Source organism: Nycticebus coucang, chromosome 24 (assembly GCF_027406575.1).
Source record: "Nycticebus coucang isolate mNycCou1 chromosome 24, mNycCou1.pri, whole genome shotgun sequence".
NCBI lineage: Eukaryota > Metazoa > Chordata > Mammalia > Primates > Lorisidae > Nycticebus > Nycticebus coucang.
The window spans coordinates 21,100,655-21,121,736 of NC_069803.1; the positions used below are offsets into that span (position 1 = coordinate 21,100,655).

General features: G+C 39.8%; 1 non-coding gene across 1 annotated transcript; it reads right to left on the bottom strand.

Annotated features, from left to right (window-relative positions):
• Positions 1-12,002: 12,002 nt before the first annotated feature.
• On the bottom strand, positions 12,003-12,106 carry LOC128576605 (small nucleolar RNA U13). The gene has a single exon (XR_008377443.1). It is a non-coding gene; the product is annotated as a small nucleolar RNA U13 (small nucleolar RNA).
• Positions 12,107-21,082: the final 8,976 nt, after the last annotated feature.

The window sequence follows — 21,082 nt, forward strand, 5'->3', positions numbered from 1 at the left end:
ACACACACACACACACACAAAATACATTCTCAGTGATGCTTGAGCACTCTGGCTGCAGGTGTGCAGACTCCATGTACATGACAGAGTTTTTGTCAACTATGTAAAATACAGGTGGGAATGAGGAAGGAAGGGACGGGGCTTCTGAGCAGGTGTGTCAACTGAGGCTAATGCTGTGTCAGAGGGAGTGCCTCAGTCCTGCGCACGGAGGGATGCTCACTTCCTCGTCTTCCAGAGCATGCTCCAGAGAGACAGATGCTTGACTTTCAGATCATGATTGAGTAGAAACAGCAGATTAAAGAGGAACAGAGGTTGCTAGGAAGGGGGACAATGGCCACGGGGAAGAGAGAGACCGACTCTCAGTGGAGAACATCCCTAGCTCAGTGCCAAGAGGAACTTGGGTTCAGGTTCATGCTCTTATTCTACCACTAACTCCCGTGGTGGCCTTGGACAAGTCTGTCAAACCTCTTTGGGACTCAGTTTTCTCATCTGTAAAATGGCAACAATAACAACCCCCAGTACTTCCAGGCCCCTATCAAACGAGGAACAAGAGTCAGGGTGTTATTTTATCATTTTTACGTACGCATTCTTTGGATACAAAACCAACAAACTTGTGTGTTGCAAAAACAACTACTTGTGCAAAAAAGGAATAATTTATTCTTACAGACATAATAGTGCTTTGTAAAACCTTTGCAGAGCGCAAATGTTAAGAGTAGAAAACAAGGGAATACTAGTACATTTATTATTTTGCCTCTACATTTCTAAGGGCCTCTCTGTACAAAACTCGGAAAATAACTTACTTTCTCAGGGAGAAAAAAACCAAGAAACTTGAGAAATAAGGTTAACTAGTGTGCACCACATTCAGTTTAATAAGTCAGGGAAGGGGGTGGCGCCTGTGGCTCAAAGGAGTAGGGCGCTGGCCCCATATACCAGAGGTGGTGTGTTCAAACCTGGCCCGGACCAAAAACTGCAAAAAAAACAAAAACAAAAACAAAGGTTGGAGAAGGGAGAAATTCCTTCTGAAAGTCTGAGTTGCATGGTGGAAATTGTACTAGCTTCAGAATCAGGAGTCCCAGATTTGAGATTCGAGTTGTTTGGTCTTCCATTTTCTTCCTTGGAGTCTTAGATTTCTCCTCTGTAGAATGAGGCAGGTGAATTAATTAAACTCTGAGGCTCCTTTCCAGTTCAGATGTTTTCAGATTCTGAGATTCTGGGCTTCGTTGTTGTTTGCTTGTTAATGTCTGCCTATAAGGATACCCAGGATTCTTGTGGCTGGGCTCTTGGGCCTTTTGGAGACACAGCTCCAATCCATATGTGTGGGTCCCCGAGAAGATGGGCTATTTCCTTCTCAGGGGCTCATTCAGCCCTCCCTACGTGTGGTGGCATACAGGAAAATACCGCATAGCCGGTGTGGTTACACCAAAGGACCGAAGGGTGTAATGCTTTAGCCATTTCTTTTTATCAAAAAGATAGGTTTAAATTAGCTTCAATTTAGGGATCAAGAAACCATAAAATGATAGAAGTTGAGCTAAAAGGGTTCCTAGAGAGCTTTTAAAAATTTAGTTTTTTAAAAAATTATCAAAATGGTACATGACATAGTAAAAATGAATTTCAGTGGTATTTAGTGGTATAAAATGAAAAGCACGAATGGCCTTTAACCTCTCCCTCAGGGGCCTGCTAAGGAATCATCTGTAATGAGTTTCTTATGTAGCTCCTGAACATCGTTCGGTGCCTAATCACGCGTTCGTATCTGTCCTTGTATCAACTCATCTTTATCCGTGCTTAAGCACACACACAAACGGGGCTGTTTTATACACTTTGCATCACGCTTTTTTGCATTCATTGATGCATGCTGGAGATTTCCCACACCGGCACATATGGGCCTGTCCTGTTCTTTACAAGGCTGTCTGATCTTCCTCGGGGTGGGGGAGGAGGTCAGTTTCGGTAAGTGTGGCTACTCAGCTTATTTGTGGCTTGTTGCTTCTACAGACAACGCTTCTTCAGAAAAGCCCCTCATTCAGTGTTTTCTAAAGTTTGATCCTCAGAACACAAGCCTTTCGAGACATCCGTTGGCAAGAAAATAGACTCAGAGGTCAAACAAACAAGGGAGCTGCTGCATTTTAGATTTCCCCTTCCGAAAGCCTATTAAAGTTTCCCGGAATTCACAGTAGGGAAATCAGAAAAACATGGCTTCTTCCAAGATTTCTTTTTCTTCTTATTTATTTATTTATTTAATTAAGTCAGATACACATAGATCATGAATACATTTATGCATATGTGGGGCACAATGCGTTGATTTTTTTATACACTCTGACATGCTTACATCAAACCAATCAACACAGCTTTTGCCTCATTTACTTGATTATTGTGTTAAGACATTTATGTTCTACACTGGACAGATTTGACTTGTACCCTCGCAATATGCTCCATAGGTGTGGTCCCACCTTTTACCCTCCCTCTATCAAAACTCCCAAGGTTTCTAATAATTTGTTTCTGCTCATTTCCCTGCTGAAAACATCCCTGCTCACCTATTTCCCTCATTTTGCTTTAGATAATGCGCTCCTGTTTATAATGTATACTCACATTTTGGGGCCAAACATTGAGGGGAAAAAAAAAATCTTTCATTTTTATTTTTTAATTCAAATTTTTATTGTTTATATTTAGGTGCTAGTGTTTTGTATTATAAAGGGATTTTAGCATTTATTTTTTAACATTTTAGTACAAGAAATTGTATGTAATGAATAATTACGAAACATAAGAACAGATACAAGATACAAGAAATTTTATGCACCAGTAACAAATGATGATTTTGTTATAAGCTTGCTGTAAGTTCAACAAAACTGATTACTGGATTCAGGGTATTATTTTGCATACAGATATCATTATTGCTTTCTAGAGTTACACTTTTAATGCATAAACATAAATTAAAAAATTAAAAACATTTATGTAGATACAGAATTAGGACTACCCATGTATAAAGCACATACTTATTTTTCCTTTCAAAAATTAGGGCAAAACCACATGAAAGATAAAATACAAATATAGTCTAGGGCGGTGCCTGTGGCTCAATGGAGTAGGGCACTGGCCCCAAATGCTGCAGGTGGCGGGTTCAAACCCAGCCCCGGCCAAACCCGCCCCCCCGCCAAAACCCCTGCAAATATAGTCTAGCAAGGGGGAAGGGAGAGGAAAGAGAAGGGGGGAAAGGAATGAAGATGATTTGCAGGAGGAGGGAGGGCAATTGGCGGGATCTCACCTAATGTGCACAATGTGAGGGTGTCCATTATATCCCCTGGATGGAGGGCTCAACTAGAACTTGAACTTGACCTTAGAATTGAAAACAATGTCACCTAAACATTTGTACCGTCATATTAACTTAAAATTTAAAAAAGGATTAATGGCAAAAAAAAATTAGGGCAAAAGAGTACACATTATATATGGCAAAATACGGTACATCTGCATATATCTGTACCACAGTGTTCAATTAAGATGTGTGGCAGGGTTCTGAGGAAGAGACCTTGGAAATGCTACCCATGGCTCAGAAGGAGGGCTTTGCTTGTGCATGATTATGGAGGCAACAATTAGTAGCAGAAACAGGAATAGAACCCAAGATCTGTACTTTCCCTCCACTGGTAGAACCACCTCCTGCTCCTGGAAGCCCCCTCCCAGGCCATAAAATTTTGCACCAAAGTTGAAAGAGTTTGGCAAGAATGCTATGCAGCTATGCCTCATAAAACAAACATGATATGACCTGGGGCCTGCAGTTGTTCTGAACTGTGCAATTGCTTTCATAAGAATGGTTTGTTCAATTAATTGGTTTGTCACTAGCTTCAAATTCGCTGTACTTTAAGGGTCGTTTTTCTTTTTTTTTTTTTATTGTTGGGGATTCATTGAGGGTACAATAAGCCAGGTTACACTGATTGCAATTGTTAGGTAAAGTCCCTCTTGCAATCATGTCTTGCCCCCATAAAGTGTGACACACACCAAGGCCCCACCCCCTCCCTCGGTCCCTCCGTTTTTCTTTATAACACCATAGTGTTTGGGCAGTAATTTATGCCTGATGAGCACAATTGCATCACAATTCTGCTGTCCTGCCAGAGATAAGATAGGTCTGGTTCCACCAGGGGCTGGGCCATGTTGGCGAGGAATTATGTGACTTTCTTGTGCAAAGCCACCCAAAAGGTTGAGAGGGGGAGGCTGAGACTAGGGACGGAGAAGTCGGCAAGTCTTCAACTTGTTCTGGTGGGCGATTCAGAAAGTTCAGAAAAGCTTTTAGTGCCAACTCTTAACCCCATTCAAGGGGACTGTACAGACTATATCAAGGGTACCCCTGGTGGAATTGAAGAAGGAAAGAAAGAAAGAAAGAAGGAAGGAGCCACTTGGTGCCAGAAACTCTCTTTAGAACATTTGTGGACACCATTTTGTTTAAACATCACCACTCTCCCAAAAGTTCTTATCTTTGTTTTACAGAAAAGGAAATTGAGGACATAAGAGATGAAATGACTTCCCTAGGGTTGCACCACGCTGCTGCTACCCACACAGTATAGGGTGAAGACAAGCTGTCATCCCATCTTGCCTCAGCCCTTCTGCTGTGTGACTTTGGGCAGGTTGCTCAACCATTCTGTGTTGAACGTTCTTCAGTTGTAAGATAGACATTAAAAAATCCACCTCCTTATGCTGTTAGAATTCATTAAAACCTGGTCCTTGCACATGGTTTGATCCATGACCTTCACCATGCTAGGTCATGCTGGTCTCCTCTCTCATTTACTTCAAGACTGAGCCATTGGGCACATCAGATGCTTCTGTGCATCCTCATTGAGTTTTGCTGCCCAGATGCTGAGTGGCCCAGATCAGATGGTAAGTGTTTGACACACGCGGCCATGAAACCTTGGCTGGCTGATTGGATAACCCCTTGAGCCCTCTTTCTCCTCCTTCATTAGAGCTTGCCTTCTTTCTCCCTCAGACTTCCTGCCTATTGCCTGGCCCTAAGAGCTCAGCTGATTTCCAAGGATAGTGAGGTGACCCCCAAATCACCCACCTGCTCTTATTACCCTGGTGGCTAAGATAATAGCTTTTCTCTGCACCAGCCATGAGATTTCACCATTGGGGGGGGGGGTCTCTGGCTCTTTCTTGGTCCTTCTTTTCCTGGGTTGGCACCTCGTGAGGGCACCTGGCACCCCCTTCGAGGGACTGTGGCACTTGCTACCCTTATAATTTCTCCCATCTTTTTTTCTGTATTGATAGCTGTATGATGCTGGGTTGCCATGGCAACTGATTGATTAGCATCCAATTCCCGGACCGGGGAACATGCAGCCATAAAGAATTACAAATGACGCCTGATTGTCTGATGCCAATAGCCTGATTGCTGCCATTTTCTGGCAGGTAGCTCGGCCCTAACAGGAAACCCTGTGCTGTACAATTATTGCGATGTGATTGATGCATCACTATGGTTACAATCGTCCGTGTTTTCAACTCAGGAGATTTTTTTTTTTTAAAGAAAAAAAGTTCCCTTTTCAGATGGAAATGCTTATAAATGTGGAAGGATGAAGGATGGATTGGGGAGGGAAGTGGAGCTGGCAATGCAGGTGAACATGAACTAGGCAGGGACTTAGAGGCAGGGGTGTAGAGGGGAAGGGTGGTGGCATGGGGTTAGGGAGAGGGAAAAAGGGATGACCTGCGGCCTTCCTTCCTACTCCTGGGCCTCATAGCCCACTAAGGAGTGGCTGAGGAATCATTTGCAGATGAGAGGGCTGAAGAGTAGGGTGGTGGTGGGTGCAGGACAGAGAATATAAGGTACACCAATCACAGGTGATGTGCAGCCAGGCCAGTGATGGAAGCTGCTGTCTTCGGCTCAACTAGTGTAGGATGGCCACAGAAGTAGAGTCAGGAAAAGAGGCCATGATGCTAGGTAGAACAGGGTTTGAGGGTGGGCCAGCATGGGAGACTGAGTGACAGGGAAGCTGGTATCCAGAGCTTTCAGGGCAAAAGAGACCTTTTCTTTTGACCTAAGGGCAAAATGCCTCTCTTGTTCCTTCCTTGGATACTGAACAGTTCTCAGGCTGGTAGAGAGGGTTAAGAAGGATGAAAATATTTGTGATTGTTGGGGCTAGGCTTGTTGCAAAAGACGACAGTGGCGGTCTTTCACCTGGCCAATGTTGGTTGTTATGGGGAAGGTGGATCTTTCCAAGTATCTTTCAAATCCTGCCCAAACTTCAATGATACCCACATCCCTGTACAACTCATGATCCTTTCCCTTGGGTAAAAGATGGTCTTCTCTCTGAAATCTTTTAAAAATCAGTCGCTTCTAGACTAGTACTGTTTAGTCACATAAACCTAAAGGTGAATGTATTTATTTACTCATCTTATAATTGCCTAAAATCTTTTTATCAATGTGTTTAGGTATTTTTGTTTCTGCATTCATATACTCTTTCTTCTTGAGGGTAGAGTTCATTCTGGCATTTAATGGAACTATAATAAGTGATTGTTGCATGAATGAATGAAGGCAAAGATGGTTTCATCCATGATGGGGCAGCCTCAAAACACACGTGGTAGAAATGAGGTACAGGGGCGGCGCCTGTGGCTCAAAGGGGTAGGGCGCCGGCCCCATATGCCGGAGGTGGTGGGTTCAAACCCAGCCCTGGCCAAAAACTGTAAAAAAAAAAAGAGATGAAGTCCAGTGGGATATGGTAGGGGTGGGGGTGGTCATAGCTACAATGTGACGTACTAAAGACCAGTCCTGGTCACGTAAAAGAAGACCCGGATCTAGCCTATTTCTTCTTTTTTTTGAGATAGTCTCACTGTGTCACCCTGGGTAGAGTGCTGTGTTGTCACAGCTCATGGAAATCTCAAACTCTTGGGCTTAAGAGATTTTCTTGCCTCAGCTTCCTAAGTAGCTGGGACTACAGGCACCTGCCACAATGCCCGGCTAGTTTTTGGTTGTAGTTATCATTATTGTTTGGCAGACCCAGTCTGGATTTGAACCTGCCAGCTCTGGTGTATGTGGCTGGTACTCTAGCTGCTGAGCTACAGGTGCTGAGCCTAGCCTAGTTCTTAAGGAGGCCTGGATTAAGTGTGTAAGAAAAAAGGGTAGGAATTTAGGCAGGCCAGTATCTTTGGTGCCTGGCATTTTTTTCTTTATTAAATCATAGCTGTGTACATTAATGCAATCATGGGGTACAATGTGCTGGTTTTATATAAAATTTGAAATTTTTTCATCAAACTGGTTAACATGGCCTTCAAGGTGCCTGGCATTTTAATCAGGCACTGGGTACTGTAACAAAGGAGAGGTCTTTGTGGACAAGTATCTTTCATCGTGGCTATTGATGAGTAAGACTTGCGTACAGTATGAGTCTATCTATCTGAAAAACTTGAACATCTATAAGTTGACCTCAACAAATTGATATTCTTTTCAAAGGAGGAAAAGCAGATTAAACTTTTATTTCTTTTTTTAATTTTTCTTTTTTTTTTTTGCCCGGGGCTGGGTTTGAACCCACCACCTCCGCATACGGGGCTGGCGCCTTACTCCTTTGAGCCACAGGCGCCACCCAGATTAAACTTTTAAATTTACCATTTGTCTTCTTGGTATACCATAAGTATACCAAGAGCAGAAGCACAAAGTACTTTATATATTATTATTGAATTTAATAAACAAATTAGGATTAAACTCGACCCTTCTCGTCTGTGAGAAGGAATCATACAAGTAAATTTGGGGGGTTATTTAGGCAAATGAGAAATATCTATTTTTCTAGAGACCAGGATGCACACAGTTCTAAGTTTAGATCACAGGTCTGTAACTTGTTAGCTGTAAAATCTTGGGCAGGTTATTGGAGTTTAGTTTATCCATCTGTAAAATGGAGGATAATAACCACACGGGGTATTGAGAAAGATGAATTAAGAGACGCACGCAAGGCCTATGGCAGCTGGTAAGAATTCAGGGAGTGTGAAGTGCTGTTATTATAATGTTTAATTCTTAGCCTAGAAATTCAATATTTTTTTCTTAATAGCTGCAAAAACAATATAAGCAACCACTTGAGATTGCACAACTTGCATTGGTACAAGGAGCAGTGATTTCACGGTGAGGGGAGGGAGAAAACAGGGCTGTTCTTTGGATTTCCTGGAAATTCCTCCAGCTAATGTTTTCTTGTTGTTGAACAACAGCAATAAAAAACTTGCATTATGGCTCAAATATAAATATTAGCCTATATTTAGGAGATGAGCTATAGCCACATTTGCAGTAGCATTTAAGGCCATTTAAAGCCATTAGGGATATATGTCCCTGACTTCTGCTCACCTAGGCACATAAAAGCTGGTTCCCATGGGAACTAGTTTTGCTTTCTTTTTCATCTAATTAAAATCCATTTACCCGAGTCTGAATGGTTTTTAAGTACCTTCTAGCGAGTTCTTCTCTTGCTTTACTAAGCCCAGTGCAAGCACAGGTAACTTAATCATTGGGAACACCAGTCGACTTCTGTTACACTGGGACTCATTTCTTTGTTTATTTGATTCACTTGTAGTTCAGAACAGAAAGGATGGGTTTCCGCAGAGCAATCTGCGCAACCGTCTTTCTGAGGAACCGTGGCCAAGTGAACCTTCTGGGGGAAGAATTGGCCAAGTGAAGACTTAGAAGACGGAGGTGTAAATGTACAATAGAAATGTCTTAACGCAATAACTAAGAAAATGCCAGGAAGGCTATGTTAACCAGTGTGATGAAAATGTGTCAAACGGTCTATGAAACCAGTGTAGGGTGCCCCATGATTGCATTAATGTACACAGCTATGATTTAATAATTAAAAAAAAATTTCCTAAGTGGTGGGGGGTGAGAGGAAGATCTTTAGTTATTCGTAATAAAGCTTTTTCAGCAAAAAAAAAAAAAAGAAGACGGAGGTGTGAACTGTGCCCGCCTCCTGTGTCTGAGGAGGGCAAAGCTTCCACTGTCAGGACTCTGATTTGGCCATTTGATCCCCCTGGTTTTGAACAGCACTGTTCAATGCCTTGTCTTGTTATCCACCCAACCATTATGTTTTCCCCCACGTTTCTGCAGGGCTCATGTGCTATTTGGCCCCTCCTCAAAGAACGAGGTGCAACTTTCTAGCACGGGGTAACTGTTACAGGCTTTGTTTCCTGTTCTCAGGAAAAGAGCCCTCTTCTCCACTCAGCTTTTCCAGGCCCTCGGAGGGCTGCGAAGATGCCCACGTGATGTGGGCTGTGTGGTGAAGAGGAGAGAAGCCGAGAACCAGAAAAGCTCGGCTTCCAAGTCAGAACCAAACTCCTTCAGGCAAAAGCATCGTTCAGGGTCCCTTTTCCTCTTCCAGCCTCTGAGTTACAAATCAGCACCTGCGCCCTTCTCCTTAGCTATTTTCATGTGGCTTCCAGGAGCCAACGAGCCACCCTCGTTCTCTGCCTCTTCCTGCTCTCTGCCCTGGTGGATGGCAAGAGGCACCTGGACCTCCACAGCAAGCTCTGGGGTCTGCCCGTGGTGCGGGTTCTCCCTGCTGCCAGGGTCCTGTCACCTGCTCTGCTCGGAGGAGACAGATAAGGGCAGGGAGGGCAAGGAAGCTCTGGCCAGCTGGCAGGTTGGCTTGGTGACCTGATGGCGGCTGAGCGAATGGCCACTTTCAGGCTGGATTTGCCTCGGAACAAGCTAGTGCAGGAAATGGACATATCTTAGCACAGGGCAAGGGAGCCCAGATGGAGAAGAAAACTTGAGAGATGAATAGACTTGGGGCAGCCTCCTTTGCAGGGCACCAGGGGATCACATCACATGTCTCCCTGAGCTCTCTGGGAGAGGCTTCAGGGAAGGGAACAGTAAACTTCCTCTACGCACCAGCAGTTACTTAATGCACTGTGATTATTTATTTGCATAATTATCTTACACTTCTAAGCCTCTTAAAAGCAGAAATGGCATCTTTATCCCTCATCGTGTCCCCAGAATTTAGCTAGAGCCTAGTGGTAAAACCAGGACTCCCTTCCCCTTTGCTGACTTGAATGGAAATGAAAGAAATTGGTGAGGTATTTTCTAGAGAGGGAGACACCTGGGTGCCCAAGACGAGCTAACAGCTTGGCACCACTTTTAACAATATTGTTAAATATTTTCTTGACAATTATTTAGAGAAGAGGCAGAAGACATAGGGACTAAAATGCTGCTAAGGAGGATTCTCTCATATGAACTAAGAATCTCCGGTTAAATAGATCACCCTCCTCAGAGGCGTTTGAACCATCACTTTTCATGATCTAAGCCTGCCCTTTGGTAGGAGGGGGGTCTCAACTTGAAGGTCTCTGTTGCAGGATCTCTGGTCAACGTTTTCTTCCTCAGATTTCCAGAGATGATTTTGCTCCAGGCAAATGCCTGGGTATCCTTGTTCTAATCCAGTTTTGCAAAAGCATTTATCTTGAGAGATGGGGTTAAGTCAACTACCGCTGATTCTGTTCTGTTGTATTTAAAGATGTATTATAGCAAAAACATTAAAGGCCCTCTTGAAAGAACAATAACAAATTACTCTCTCTCACAAGACTGTAACAAAAGAGGTTTTATTTGTGTGTATTCTGGAGACTTTGGCCATAATCATACATATTTTACATCATTGCAATCATAGCGAACATAGCATTTTACATTCTGCTTTATTCACTTTGCATTACACCAAATGTTTCTCTGTATTGTTCCATTCTTTCCCTACTTATCTTTTTAAATAGCTGCATAATATTCCATGGGGTGGATAAACAAACTATTTAGATTGCTTACATTTCTTTTTTCTTGCTAACAGAAATAACTATACAATGGCAATTTTGTGCATACAGCTCTTTCTTTCTTGTTTAAATTCTTTTTTTCCAACTTTATTAACGTGTGATGGACATATAAAAATTGTATTCATATAAGTTATCCAAGGTACTAATTTGTTATACATATGCATTGTCAAATGATAAACACAATCAAACTAATTAATATATATTACTATAACTTCACATAGGACCCTTCCCCCACTTTTTGTGGTGAGATCACTTAAAATTTACCCTCTTAGAAAATTTCAAGTATACAGTGAGGTATTATTAACTATACTCACCAGACGGTATATTCAGTACATTTTATCTCTAGAACTTATTCATCTTATGAGTCTGTACCCTTTGAAAAATATCTTATTTCCCTACCCTAAGCCTCTGGTAACCACCATTTTACTCTCTACTGTTATGAAGTTGACTATTTTATCTTCCACACCTAAGTAATGTCTTACAGTATTTATCTTTTTGTATCGGGTTTATCTTGCTCGCTGGGTTCATTCATGATATTGCAAACTACAAAATTTTCATCTTGTTTAAGGCCAAATAATATTCCACTATACATTCTATGTAATCATGTTTTCTTTGTTCATTCACCTGTTAATGGCACTTAGGTTGTTTTTATGTCTTAGCTGTTATGAATAATGCTGGAATGAATATGGGGACCATGGGGTACAGGTATCTCTTCAAGAGCGTGATTTTCCTTTTGAAATGTACCATTCCTGGGATGGTGGGTCATGTAGTAGTTCTATTTTTACATTTTTTTTTTTTTTTGGAAAACTCCCAACTGTTTTCCATACATTTGTATGATTTATATATTCCCATCAACAGTGAACAATGGCTTTTTCTTTCTCAATGAATCCCCCCCCCCAAAAAAAAATTCCAAATTCTTTCTCTACTTGTTATTTTTTGACTTTTTGCTATACCATTCTAACAGGTGTGTGGTGATATCGCATTGTGGTTTCAATTTACATATCCTGATGATTATCGTGAGCATTTATAATATACTTATTGGCCATTGTATGTCTTCTTCAGGAAAAAAGGTGTATTTAGATTCTTTGCCCATTTTAATTGTGGTAATTATTATTATTTATTATTTGTAATCGAGTTGTTTGAGCTCCCTATGTATTTTGGTTATTGACCCTTTATCAGACTATGCTTTGCAGAAATTTTCTCCCCTTCTGCAAGTTTCCTTTTCATTTTATTGATTGTTTCCTTTTTATTTTATTTATTTTTCATGTCAGATGAGTAATGTGCCGACATTGTAACAAGATTTGTGGTAGGCACATCGCACTCATGCACATGAAAACCCAATCATCATGATTATAAACTACAAAAGGATCTGTTTCCTTTTTAGTTTGATGTATTCCACTTGTTTACTTTTCTTTATGTTGCCTATACTTTTGGTGTCATGTTAAAATATCATTGTTAAGATCAAGGTCAAAAACGTTTTCTCTGCTTTTTCCTTTAGGGCTTTACATTTTATTCTTTTAATCCATTTTTGGTTGATATTTGTGTGTAGTATTAGAGTCCAATTTCATCCTTTGGTGTGTGAGTATCCGGTTTCCCAAACACCATCTATCAAAGAGACTATCCTTTTCCCGTGACTTGGGACCTTTGTCAAAGGTTAGTTGACCCTGTTGGTGTGGGCTTATTTCTGGGGCTTCTATTCTATTCCAGTTTCAGTGGTAGTATCCTGCTACTCCAACTACTCTAACTTGGCAAATATAATTTGAAATCAGGCAGTGTGATGGCCCCAATTCTTTCTCAAGATTGCTTTAGCTCTTTAGATTCTTGAGAGTTTTAAAATTTTAGGATTGGTTTTTCTATTTCTGTGAAAGATGCCATTGGAATTTTGATAGATTGCATTGAATCTGTAGATCACTTTGGGTAGTATGAACATTCAATATTAATTCTTCTAGTCCTCAAACATGGGATATCTTTCCTTTAATTTATGTCTTCTTTGGTTTCTTTCATCAATGTTTTATAGTTTTCATGGTACAGATCTTTCATCTCCTTGGTTACATTTATTACTAAATATTTTATTCTTTCTGATGTGATGGTAAATGTGATTTTTTTTTTCTTTTATTGTTGGGGATTCATTGAGGGTACAATAAGCCAGGTTACACTGATTGCAATTGTTAGGTAAAGTCCCTCTTGCAATCATGTCTTGCCCCCATAAAGTGTGACACACACCAAGCCCCCACCCACCTCCCTCCTTCCCTCTTTCTGTTTCCCCCCCATAACCATAATTGTCATTAATTGTCCTCATATCAAAATTGAATACATAGGATTCATGCTTCTCCATTCTTGTGATGCTTTACTAAGAATAATGTCTTCCACGTCCATCCAGGTTAATACGAAGGATGTAAAGTCTCCATTTTTTTTAATGGCTGAATAGTATTCCATGGTATACATATACCACAGCTTGTTAATCCACTCCTGGGTTGGTGGGCATTTAGGCTGTTTGCACATTTTGGCGATTGTAAATTGAGCTGCAATAAACAGTCTAGTACAAGTGTCCTTATGATAAAAGGATTTCTTTCCTTCTGGGTAGATGCCCAGTAATGGGATTGCAGGATCAAATGGGAGGTCTAGGTTGAGTGCTTTGAGGTTTCTCCATACTTCCTTCCAGAAAGGTTGTACTAGTTTGCAGTCCCACCAGCAGTGTAAAAGTGTTCCCTTCTCTCCACATCCACGCCAGCATCTGCAGTTTTGAGATTTTGTGATGTGGGCCATTCTCACTGGGGTTAGATGATATCTCAGGGTTGTTTTGATTTGCATTTCTCTAATATAGAGAGATGATGAACATTTTTTCATGTGTTTGTTAGCCATTCGTCTGTCGTCTTTAGAGAAAGTTCTATTCATGTCTCTTGCCCATTGATATAAGGGATTGTTGGCTTTTTTCATGTGGATTAATTTGAGTTCTCTATAGATCCTGGTTATCAAGCTTTTGTCTGATTGAAAATATGCAAATATCCTTTCCCATTGTGTAGGTTGTCTCTTTGCTTTGGTTATTGTCTCCTTAGCTGTACAGAAGCTTTTCAGTTTAATGAAGTCCCATTTGTTTATTTTTGTTGTTGTTGCAATTGCCGTGGCAGTCTTCTTCATGAAGTCTTCCCCCAGGCCAATATCTTCCAGTGTTTTTCCTATGCTTTCTTTGAGGATTTTTATTGTTTCATGCCTTAAATTTAAGTCCTTTATCCATCTTGAATCAATTTTTGTGAGTGGGGAAAGGTGTGGGTCCAGTTTCAGTCTTTTACATGTAGACATCCAATTCTCCCAACACCATTTATTGAATAGGGAGTCTTTCCCCCAAGGTAAGTTCTTGTTTGGTTTATCGAAGATTAGGTGGTTGTAAGATGTTAGTTTCATTTCTTGGTGTTCAATTCGATTCCAAGTGTCTATGTCTCTGTTTTTGTGCCAGTACCATGCTGTCTTGAGCACTATGGCTTTGTAGTACAGACTAAAATCTGGTATGCTGATGCCCCCAGCTTTATTTTTATTACTAAGAACTGCCTTAGCTATATGGGGTTTTTTCCGGTTCCATACAAAACGCAGAATCATTTTTTCCAAATCTTGAAAGTACGATGTAGGTACTTTGATAGGAATGGCATTGAATAGGTAGATTGCTTTGGGAAGTATAGACATTTTAACAATGTTGATTCTTCCCATCCATGAGCATGGTATGTTCTTCCATTTGTTAATATCCTCTGCTATTTCCTTTCTGAGGAGTTCATAGTTTTCTTTATAGAGGTCCTTCACCTCCTTCGTTAGGTATATTCCTAGGTATTTCATTTTCTTTGAAACTATGGTGAAGGGAGTTGTGTCCTTAATTAGCTTCTCATCTTGACTGTTATTGGTGTATTCAAAGGCTACTGACTTGTGGACATTGATTTTATATCCTGAAACATTACTGTATTTTTTGATGACTTCTAGGAGTCTTGTGGTTGAGTCTTTGGGGTTCTCTAAGTATAAGATCATGTCGTCAGCAAAGAGGGAGAGTTTGACCTCCTCTGCTCCCATTTGGATTCCCTTTATTTCCTTGTCTTGCCTAATTGTATTGGCTAGAACTTCCAGCACTATGTTGAATAGTAAAGGTGACAGAGGACAACCTTGTCTGGTTCCAGTTCTAAGAGGAAAAGCTTTCAGTTTTATTCCATTCAGTAAAATATTGACTGTGGGTTTGTCATAGATAGCTTCAATCAGTTTTAGAAATGTGCCACCTGTGCCTATACTCTTCAGTGTTCTAATTAGAAAAGGACGCTGGATTTTATCAAATGCTTTTTCTGCATCTATTGAGAGGATCATGTGATCTTTATTTTTGCCTCTGTTAATATGGTGGATAATGTTTATGGACTTGCGTATGTTAAACCAGCCTTGCATCCCTGTAAACGTGATTTTTAAAAAATTTCTTTTTTGGATAGTTCATTGTTAGTGCACAGAAATGCAACTAATTTTTTTATAGCCTCCAACTTTTCTGAATTCATTGATTAGTTCTAACAGTTTTTTGGTGGAGTCTTTAGGGTTTTCTATGTTTAAGATCATGTTATCTGCAAACAGAGGAAATTTAACTCCTTCCTTTCTGGTTTGAATGCCTTTCTTTTGTTTTCCTTGCTTAATTGCTCTGTCTAGCTACTCTAGTACTATGTTGATGAAAGTGGGGGAGATTGGGCATCCTCTTTTGGTTCCTGATCGTATATGATGTTAGCTTTGGGCTTGTTATATATAGCCTTTCTTACATGGAGTTATGTTCGTTCTGTACCTAATTTGTTGAGACTTTTTATCATGAAAGGATGTTAAACTATATCAAGGTCCAAAGTTAACAGAAAGAAGGAAAAAACAAATCAGAACAGAAATCAGTGAAATAAAGATAAAAGACAAAACAGAAAAGATAAAAAAAGAGTGTTTTTAAAAAGTATATAAGTGACAAGTCTTTAACTAGAGTAAGAAAAAAGAAAGAGAAGCCTCAGATAAATAAAATCAGAAATGAAAAAGATATTATACTACTACTAAGTGGTTCTTAACCTTCCTAATGTCTCCTAATGCCGTGACCCTTTTATATAGTTCCTCATGTTGTGGTGGCCCCCAACCATAAAATTATTTTCATTGCTACTTCATAACTGAATTTTGCTACTGTTATGAATCGTAATGTAAATATCTGATATGCAGGATGTATTTTCACTGTTACAAAGGGGTTGTGACCCACAGGTTGAGAACCATTGTACTAATACCACAAAGGAGTGTAAGAGAGTACTCTGAGTAATTATATACAAATAACATAGAAGAAATGAATAAATCCCTAGAAATATACATCTTCCCAAGAGTGAATCATGAAGAAACAGAAAATCTGAACACACCAGTAACAAATAAGGAGATTGAATAAGTAATCAAAAATCTCCCCAAAAGCCCAGGACCAAATGACTTAATTAGTTGATTCTACCAAGCATTTAAAGAAGAATTATAACAATATTTCTCAAACTCTTCCAAGAAATTGAAAAGGAGGAACATTTCTTAATTTATTTTATGAGGCCAGCATTACCCTGATACCAGAGCCAGACAATGACATGACCAGAAAAGAAAATCACAGGCCAATATCCCTGATAAACTTAGATGCAAAAGTTCTCAATAAGATACTAGCAAGCTGTATTCAGCAGTATGTTAAAAGGATCATACACTATGCTTAAGTGTGATTTATTCCTGGGATGCAAAGAAGTTTCAACATACACAAATCAATAAATATGATATGCCACATTAACAGAATGAAACACTTTATGGGGGCAAGACATGATTGCAAGAGGGACTTGGCCTAACAATTGCAATCAGTGTAACCTGGCTTATTGTACCCTCAATGAATCCCCAACAATAAAAAAAAAAAAAAAGAAAGAAAAAACATATGATCATCTTGGTAGAAGCAGAAAAAACACTTGACATAATTATTTCTAAGGATCAATTTCTAGGAGGAAAGATCAGAAGCAGTGGTATGATGGTATTGTGTCAAGACAGCTTGTGAGAGCCCATTTTGGAAATCTCTTCCCATCTCTGAACCCAGTAAGATCTCTTAAACTCAGCTGTAAGAGTATTTATATCACACTGAATTGACAAGTGCCACAAATCTGGACTTTTTTGGTTTTGTTTCTATTTTTGTTTATGGAGAGCTGCCTTACTGACATACCACTGATCAAAGAGTATAAACTTATTTGTTTTTCTTTTTTTTGTTTGTTTGCGGTTTTTTGGCTGGGGCTGTGTTTGAACCCACCACCTCTGGTATATGGGGCTGGTGCCCTACTCCTTCAGCCATAGGCACCACCCCTTATTTGTTATTTTTGATGTAATTTATTGCCGTATTATTTTTCAGAGAAGTTAAACTAATATACATGTAGCCTGTTGGATTACAATGTCTTAACTCATTGAGGTGCAATCATGAATTATTTGTATTTTTCTAATAACTGCTAAATTGTGTTTTATCCATCTCCTCTTTCCCACACGGTGGTGAGCTTCCTTAATATACCTACCTCCATTTCCAAAACGATCTTTGGTTATTTAAAGCCAAAATGACATTGATTGCTAGGTTTTAGTTCTGTCTGTCTAAATGCTTTAAGGCTTTGGTTCCAAGCTCACCTCCTTCTCCTGTGAGGTAATGCGTGATCCAGTGGTTTGGAGTGGAGGGGAAATCGTTACCTACTGCCCTTACTAGGCTGCTTTTCTCTCCATCTTCCTTTTACTTAACTTACTCTTGGAATTGAGCTGGAGAAGCAAAGTGGGAGAAGAATTTACATGATTGTCAACTGAAAGGGGCTCAGGTGTTACACCCCCCTGGAGAGTAGACCAGGAGAGGTTCAGGCCAAGTTTAATGAAAGGGGACTAAGACCCACCTGGACAAAGATGGCGGCTGCACTGAGGGTGTTAGAAGCTTCTTTTTATACTGGGCATAGGGGGAGGAAGATTCTACAGGTTGCTGGGGTGCTAAGGCCTTACCAGCGGAACTCTGGGCCAGGGCCAGGTAAGCCTTTTATTATGGGACAGGAGGGGGATGGTTTAGGTCCCTAACACCTATGTGTGCTGTCTGCTGCCCTCTCTGCTGGTCAAGTCTGTGGTTCAGCCCCTTTTGGTGCTGGTCAATTCTTTTATCACTGACCAGTGAGGGTGCTTTTCTGTGTGGTCAACATCCCATGGTTAATCCTTTTTCTCCTGAAACAATTAAAAACTGGACAACATATGTGAAACAAGTATAAACTGGACGACATATGTGGTCTCCAACACATTGGACATCGGGCAATAAATGACAGTGATCTCTGAGAAGTAGGTAGAAATAGGGTAGGTGCTATGATTGCCTTAGCTTGAGAGATTTTCCAGGTTGTTACACAAGGAAGGAGAAACAAGGTTGAACTTGAGTTGAAAGGATGGAGCTCATGGTATGGGGAGGCCAAGGAGACTAGAACCGACTAGGTGGAGTGCCTGGGAGGAGAGGGCTTAGATTGGGACTCGGAAGGGCTGCAGAGTTCAATTCAGCTAAGCACTGATGCCTGCAGATATGGGGAAACTACTCCAGGCCAGAGAAAGAACCATCCAGTAGGATTATAATAGACAGCAAACAGGCCCGGGAATTATTCTCATTCACAGCAGCCAGAGTGAAAAACCTCATAAGTCACCAGGCCTTGGGTAGAGTACTCACAAAGATTTGATTTAGTAATAGGGTAAAATTAGACCAAGTGCTAATGTCGCTCTGATCTCACCTAACAAAGCTTAAAAGCAAGACACAAAAGGATCAAACTATTTCCAATCAATTTAACTGCATCCCAGAACAAAGCTCAAGAATTTTAACAGGCACATAAAAATATCCAGCAATGACATAGTAAATGATGGTAAACGATAGCAATGTTTTGCATCCAGTTTAAAAAAAAACCCAACAACTATGAAACTGTAAAACAACCGGTAATAAGAAGAAAGGTTGCTGTAACGTTTGAAAATCAATAAATGTAGTATACCATATTGACTAATTAAAAGAGAAAAAATACCTGATTATCTTGATGAATACAAAAAAAGCATTAAGAAAATCCAGCATCTATGGATCCAGAGAGAAGGAAATATTTCTATGCTGTTGGTGGGATTGCAGATTAAAGCTTCTTTGGCAAGAAGTATGGAGAAGCCTCAAAAAACTCAAAATAGACATTCCATTTGATCCCCAAATCCTATTACTATACATCATAGTATCATGAAAAAAAAAGTATCATTTATCATAAGGACATTTGTGTTAGATTGTTTATTGCAGCTCTATGTACAATCACCAGGATGTTGAATCAACCTAAGTGCTCATCAACCCAGATTAACAAACGTAGTGTATATATATTTTATATATATAGTGAAAGGGGCTCAGGTGGTATGTCCCCCAGAGAGGAGACCAGGAGAGGTTCAGGCCAAGTTTAATGAAAGGGGACTAAGACCCACCTGGACAAAGATGGCGGCTGCACCAAGGGTGGAGCCCGAGACAGAGTCTCTCTCTATATATATACTGTATAAACTATATATACCATAGAATACTATTCAGCCATAAAAATATGGAGACTTTGCATCTTTTGTATTAACCTGGATGGAGTTGAAACACATTCTTCTTAGTAAAGTATCAGAAGAATGGAAAAGCAAGGATCCAATGTACTCAATACTAATATGAAGCCAGCAGATGATCATTAATACACATCTACACAAGAGAAAAACTCAATTCAGTTCAAGTTGTGGGGAGCGGGTAGGAGAGAGAGGGTAAAGGGGAGGAGGGGAGGGGATTGGTATGTTCCCACCAAATGGGCACAGTATAAAAGTATATGGAGCACCTCCTGCGTGAAGAACACAATTACAACAGGGACTTTGCCTAAAAATTGCAAACAGTGTAACCTAATTGCTTGGGCCCTCATAGTAATCTGAAATTAAAAAAAAAAGAAATGAACAAAAAAGGGAAAGAAAATGAAAAAGAAAAGAAAAAGAAAATCCAGCATCTATTCCTGATAAAAACGCTCAACAAACTAAGGAATAGCGAGGCATTTCTTCAACCTGATAAAAAGCAGCTATGTAAGACCTATAGGATATGTTATGCTTCATGGTAAAAGACCAAATGTTTTCCTTGTAGGGTCAGGAAAAGGAAAAGGATATTCACTTTTACTACTTTTATTCAGCGTTGTGTTGGGGATTTTCGCTAGGGCGACAACACAAGAAAATGAAATAAAAAGTATTCAGATCATAAAGAAAAAAGTAAAGTTCTCTTATTTTCTAGACAACATCATCATCTACCAAGAAAATTCTATGGAATCTAGCAAAAAGCTCAGGCAATAAGAGTGAGGTAGAACAGATGAGATTAGCACACAAAATTCAATTTACTTCAACATACCAGCAATGATCATGAGCTAAAATAAAGTTAAAAACAATACCACTTCAAATAACACCAAAAGGATAAATCTAACAAAATTAACATGTAAAAAAACTACAAAAACCTTGCTGAGATGAAATAAACTGAGAAATAATACCATGCCATTGGATTGGAAGACTTGGTGTTGTTAACGTGTTAGTTTTTCCCCAAACTGATTTACAGATTCAGCACAAGTGCCTTAAATTCCAGAAGATGTTTTTGTATGTGTGTGTGAAAAGTGACAACTGATTGTCAAATTCACAGGGAAGTGTAAAGGAACTACAACGGTTGAAGCAGCTTTGACAAAGGAGAACAAAATTGGAGGGCTTCCTCACTACCTGACTTTAAAACTTACAAAGCTACAGTAATTAAGACAATACGGTGTGTGTGTGTAAAGATAGATAAACAGATAAATGAAACAGAATATAGAATATGAGAATAGATCACTCCTATATGGTCCATTGATTTTCAACAAAGACTCAAAGGCACTTTGGTGGAGAAAGATAGTCTTCAAACAAACGATGCTGGAAGAAAACACTTGTGTTAATTCCTCTAATCATATACAAAATCGAACATGGATCACAGACCTAAGTGTAAACCCTCAAACCACACAACTTCTCAAAGAAAACATGGAAGAAAATATATGTAATTTTTTTTTTTTTTATTGTTGGGGATTCATTGAGGGTACAATAAGCCAGGTTACACTGATTGCAATTGTTAGGTAAAGTCCCTCAATCTATATAATTTTCAATTAGGGAAAGATAGATGTGACACCCAAAGTATGATTCATAAAAGAATCATACTTGATCTTGGACTTAAAGACATCTACTTTTTGAAATACACTGGTAAGAGAATAAAAAGGTGAGCCATAGACTTGAAGAATTTATTTGGAACACTATTCAGCAAAAAACAGACAAAGTA